Genomic DNA, 6246 nt, shown 5'->3' on the forward strand with positions numbered 1-6246 from the left:
TTCCTACTTTTTTATTAAATTAAATTAATCAATTTGATTGAGAAAGAGAGAAAGAGGCAGATACAGAGACAACGGGCACACCAGGGCCTCCAGCCGCTGCAAACGAACTCCAGACGTGTGCACCACCTTGTGAATCTGCCTTACATGGGTCCTGGAGAATCAAACCTGGGTCCTTCAGTTTTGCAGGCAAATACCTTAACCACTAAGCCATCTCTGCAGCCCCCTTACATGAGCATGGGCTGGGTGGGTGTTTACAGAGGCATGGGCAACTTCCTGGTGGCTATATCACAGAAGAAAATGTCTCCCCACCCCCCGCCACCATTAACTACCAGAAACTCCACAGGAAGGTGTGGGTCCCCCATCCATGACAGAATGTTGATGGGCCCAATCTTGTGCAGGTAACCACAGCTGCTGTGAGTTCACGAGTGCAATGGCCAGATCATGTCTAGGAGACAGCATTCCACAGCACTTTCCTCCATCCTCTGCCTCTTACCGCATGCAGCAGTTACCTTTCTATTGCTGAGACAAAGCCCCTGACCAGAGACAATCATGGGAGGGAGGAAAGAGTTTATTTCAGGCTTACAGTTTCCAGGAGAAGCTTCATCATGGCAGAGCAAAGCACCTGGCTCACAACACACACACACACACACACACACACATACACACACACACACAATTTATTTGTTTGAGAGAAAGGCAGAGACAAATAGAGAGAAAATGGGCAAGCCATGATCTCTCACCATTGCAAACTCCAGATACATACACCAGTTTGTTCATCTGGCTTTACATGGGTACTGGGGAATCGAATCTGGGTCCTTAGGCCTTGTAAGCAAGCACCTTAACCACTGAGCTATCTCTCCAGCACTTAATTTTTTTTTTTTTTTTTTGAGGTAGGCTCTCACTTTAGCTCAGGCTGACCTAGAATTCACTACGTAGTTTCAGGGTGGCCTTGAACTCACAGTGAGCCTTTGCTTCCTGAGTGCTGGGATTAAAGGCATACACCACCACACCCTGCACTAATCAATTAAAAAATTTTATTTATTTATTATTTGAGAGAGAGAGAGAGAGAGTGAGAGAGAGAGAGAGAGAGAGAAAGAGGCAGACAGAGAGAATGGGTACATCAAGGCCTCTAGCCACTGAGAACTCCAGATGCATGCACCACTTTGTGCATCTGGCTTTATGTGCGTACTGGGGAATCAAACCTGGGTTCTTAACCACTAAGCCATCTCTCCAGCCCTTTGTTCTTTTTTTAATGTTGCAACCTGTTTTTTTTTTTTTTTTTTTTTTTGAGATAGGGTCTTATTCTAGCCCAGGCTGATCTGTAATTCATTATGTAGTCTCAGGGTGGCCTCGAACTCACGGCAATCTTCCTACCTCTGCCTCCTGAGTGCTGGGATTAAAGGCGTGCACCACTGCCGGGTGTGGTGGCGCACACCTTTAATCCCAGCACTCGGGAGGCAGAGGTGGGAGGATTGCCGCTAGTTCGAGGCCACCCTGAGACTACAGAGTGAATTCCAGATCAGCCTGGACTAGAGTGAGACCCTACCTCAAAAAAAAAAATAAAAAAAATAAATAAATAAAGGCGTGCACCATCACATCCGCAAGTGGAGTTCTTTTTTAAATTTTTTTTTAGTTACTTATTTGCATGTGTTTGTATGTGTATGCATAATACATGTGCATAAGTATGGCATCACTTTTTGTGTCTAGGTTTACATAGGTGCTGGGGAATTGAACTATGACCATCAGGCTTTGCAAACAAGCACCTTGAATCACTGAACCATCTCCTTAGACACCTATCTTTTTTTTTTTGGTTTGTTTTTTCGAGGTAGGGTCTCACTCTGGTCTAGGCTGACCTGGAATTAACTCTGTCATCTCAGGGTGGCCTTGAACTCATGGCAATCCTCCTACCTCTGCCTCCCGAGTGCTGGGATTAAAGGCGTGTGCCACCATGCCTGTCTACTGTCTTATTTATTTATTTATTTGAGAGCAACAGACAGAGAGAAAGAAGCAGAGAGATAAAGCAAGAGAGAGAATGGGCATGCCAGGGCCTCCTGCCACTGCAAACGAACTCCAGAAGCGTGCACCCCCTTGTGCATCTGGCTGACATGGGTCCTGGGGAATTGAGCCTTGATTCGGGGTCCTTAGGCTTCATAGGCAAGTGCTTAACCGCTAAGCCATCTCTCCAGCCCACCTGTATTTTCTTTAGTGAAGAAAATGACCCTTTAAGATGCTAAATGACATTGGAGTCATATTCATTCAAGTCATATTCTTCATTAGAGTAGCCACTGAAAAATTGCCCATAATCCAATAAATAATCCCTCAGCCATGTTCATGCAAGTAGCCCTAATTTAACTTAGTGGGTCACAAAAAATGACATGAAAGTAGGAAGATTAGGTGGGAAGAAGTTGTTTAGCAGGAGTGGGATGGGGATAAGAGAGGGTAATGGGTGTGAATGTGACCCAAATACATCATATACATGTATGAAATTGCCAAAATAAAATTATCATCAAGTTAAAAAAATTTTAGTTTACTTATGGAGGGGGATGGGAATGGGCATACCAGGGCCTCCAGCTTCTGTAAATGAACTCCAGACGCCATGTGCCACTTTGTGCAACTGGTTTACATGGGTCCTGGGCAATTGAACCTGGATCTTTGGCTTTGCAGGGAAGTGCCTTAACTACTAAGCCATCTCTCCAGCCCAACATCAGGTTTTTGTTTTTTTTTTTTTGAGAGAGAGAGAGAGAGAGAGAGAATAGGCACATCAGGGCCTCAGACACTGAAAACTCCAGATGCTTATACCACTCAGTATGCATGTATGACCTTGTGCTTGCCTCACCTTTGTGTGTCTGGTTTATGCTGTAACTGGAGAGATCGAACATGGGTTGCTAGGCTTCACAGGCAAGCACCTTAACTGCTAAGCCATTTTTCCAGCCCTCAAGTTTTTAAAAAGATGTTAGGTCGTGAGGCTGGAGAGATGGCATGAGGACCCGAGTTCAGATCCCCAAGACCCATTTAAAAGCTAGGCATGGTGGCATGTGCATATAATCCCAGTGCTGAGGAGGTAGATACTGAAGGAAGAGACAGGGAAACTCTAGTTTACTGACTAGCTAGTCTAGCCCAATTGGTTAGCTTTAGGTCCAGCTAGAGACCCTGTCTCAAAAAATAAGGTGGAAGTCAGGCCTTTAATTCCAGTACTCAGGAGGTTTTAGGTAGGAAGATCATTGTGTTTTGGAAGTCAGATTGGGCTACAGAGTGAGTTTCAAGCCAGCCTGGGTTAGAGTGAGATCTTGCTTCCAAAACAAAAATAAAGGGCTGGAGGAATGGCTTAGTGGTTAAGACACTTGCCTGTGACGATTAAGGACCCAGGTTCAATTCTCCAGGTCCCACATAAGCCAGGTGCACATGGTGGCACATGCATCTAGAGTTCGTTTGCAGTGGCTAGAGGCCCTGGCGTGTCCATTCTCTCTTTCTGCAATAAAAAATAAATAAAATCTTTTAAAAAAATAAAAATAAGATAGACTGTGATTGAGGAAGACACCTGACATCAACCTTTGGTTTCTATATGTATGTGCCCCCGCATAAACATACATACACACATAAACATACATACACACATGTATGCACACCACATACACATGCGCAAGAATGTGCAGTAGCAGGTTCAAGATCACACAGCTTTTCAAGGGTTGTAAGTTTAAAGCAAATGCTTTGACTCCAGCTCTCAGGTCCCTGATCTAGATACTGCTGGCTGATGATGGACAGAAAGCACAGTCTCCCGTTCGGTGGGGGAGACACAGATCCTGCTACCAGGGATTCTCTTGGGGATGTTGTAGTTTCCCTCAGGGGAGGGCTAGGAGGAACAAAAATACTTGGTGTCTACTATGTACCAGTTATAGATGCATTTCTTTTTTAAAATTAATTAATTAGTTTATTACTTGCAAGCAGAAAGACAGAAGGAGGGAGGGAGGGAAGGAGAGAATGGACTTACCTGAGCCTCCAGCTGCTGCAAAAAGAACTCCAGATGCATTTGGCTTTATGTGGGTATTTGGGAATCAAACCTGGGTTCTTAGGCTTTGCTGAGCCATCTCTCCAGGCCCAGATGCCTCTCACTAAATGCAAAATCCCATTTGTTACACAAGGCCTGAAGCTCAGGGAGCTTAAGTGACCTTTCTCAGGGTTCCCCGTGAGAACCTAGTAGCAAAGCTGAGTTTAGAATCTCTCAGTCTGATGATGTCGATGCCAGTGGTTCCTCCTTTAGCCCAGAAGGCCCTGGTTCTCATGTGCTACAATTACAAGTGACTACTTATACCTTTGGCTCCCCATGGTGTCCCATATAAATGTCTCCCAGAGCACCTGCACATGTCTTGGGAGACTCATTTTGCTTACATAGCTGTGTCCTCTCACTGGGCAGTGAGCTCCCTAAGGCAGAGTGGTCTTGGTCACCTCTGTATCCCTGGGATAGAACACCAAGCCCAGGAGTCATAGGTGCTCAGGAAATGTATGCTGTGAGAATGGTTGGGCAGTGCTTGGAAAGCCTCCTCTTGTCTCCAGCTGCCTTAGAATGATTCCAGTGATGAGGAGGACACCAGAGGGTGGCACGGGGAACTGAGGAGGTACTGGATTTGAGGTATCTGTCTCATCTGGAAATCTTCCCAGATTGCCCACCGTTGCCACCACTCATGGGTCACCCAGGCTGGCTGGCTCTGGGTCCTGTCACTTTTACCTCTCCTGGGTTTGCTATCTGGGGAACAAGTCAGGAACTGGGAAAAGAACTTCCCTTCTTAGTCCACTGTAGTCCAAAAAGATCTTTAAGAAGGTGGGATGGCTGGTGATGATCTGCTTCCATTTTACTGTTAGGTTCAAACTCCAAGTTCACCCAGTAAGTTAGTGGCACAACTGGGTTCAGTGACCATGGAGGGGATGTTTTCCTAAATCAGACAAAGGCTGGGCCTCCCCAAGGGGCTTAAGGAACCTGGATCTGCATGTCCTTTTCTAAGGCAGGTGGAGTGGACAGGAGGGACCCCACTTCATGTGTGAGACCGGAGGGAGAAAACACTACAATGTCCTTCCCTGGTCCTGGCTCCTCAGTCCATCCTGCATTCTTGAGGATTGCCAGTAGGGGTCGCCAGTTTGCAACTTTTTTGCTCTGTTCTACAGGTCTGGCTCCCAGTTCCTTTCTTCCATCACCAGCAGAAGGTGGGAGGTGGCCCGACCGCTGGGCGACTGCAACACCCTCATCCCGGGACAAGAAGTAGAAGGGGGGGGGGTGTCTACGAACTGTACTTGAACGTGGCACCTCTGCAGTTTTCTAGGTCAAGCCCTTACCCTGAAAGCCAATTCCAGACTTGCAGGGTCCCTGGAGGAGGGTGGCAGGCAGGGGGAGGATGTTGAGAATTAGAGGAACTTTTGAAGGAAGCTAGGAGAGAAACCTCTATTCTAAATGCTACTTAGATCTCCTACCAATTCCAACAGTATTAGGGACGGGCGAGGTGGGGATGGAGATGCGGTCACCGCAAAAGATCCCTCCAAGCAGCCAGCCAGCACGGTGCTATCCCCGAACAGTGGCACCTTGACTGCCATCTGCTGGGAAAGGGTCACAGTAACTATACAAGTATTTAACGACCACAGGAGTGGTGCCCCCTGGAGTTGCCCAGTGCACATCTTGCAGAGGGCAAGTGGCAATCTCCCGGGGTCCATCTCCCTCCAGAAGAGGAACTGGGCAGTAAAGGCACACATCCAGGAAGGAGGAAGAACTTGGCACGTTTCTCCTCTGGATTTCTGGGAGGCTGGCGTGGAGCAAGGCCCAAATGAGTCCTGGAGTGACTGTGCCGCGGAGGCCGCAGGGAGCAAATGGCAAACAGCCTACTATGTGTGATGGAGCCCCTGGGCTCCTTCCTGTGCCACTAGTTGGGCGTCGGTACGTAGGACTTGCCTCACCCCTGTGGTCTCCAGCGGTTGAGACCCGACGCCGGGGGAGGTGAAGGGACTCAGGCCAGGCAGGCTGAACTGTGTGGCACCTTGAGCCAGCAGGTTCTCGGTGGGGCATGGGAGGAGGAGGGGTGCCCGGGTGGACGTTCTCGGACAGGGATCCTCCCAGGTCAGAGGGCTGAGGCCAAGCAAGCAGCAAAAATGCCCTTCGCTTCCCCTCGTCCCCTCCGGAGCTCTTGCCACCCGCTTCCAAATCGCGCTCCTTTCTTCTCCCCGAGCAAAGGGGACTTTCGGATGTCGTCGCCGTGGCGGGCCATC

The sequence above is a fragment of the Jaculus jaculus genome, chromosome 9 (genome assembly GCF_020740685.1).
Source record: "Jaculus jaculus isolate mJacJac1 chromosome 9, mJacJac1.mat.Y.cur, whole genome shotgun sequence".
Taxonomy (NCBI): domain Eukaryota; kingdom Metazoa; phylum Chordata; class Mammalia; order Rodentia; family Dipodidae; genus Jaculus; species Jaculus jaculus.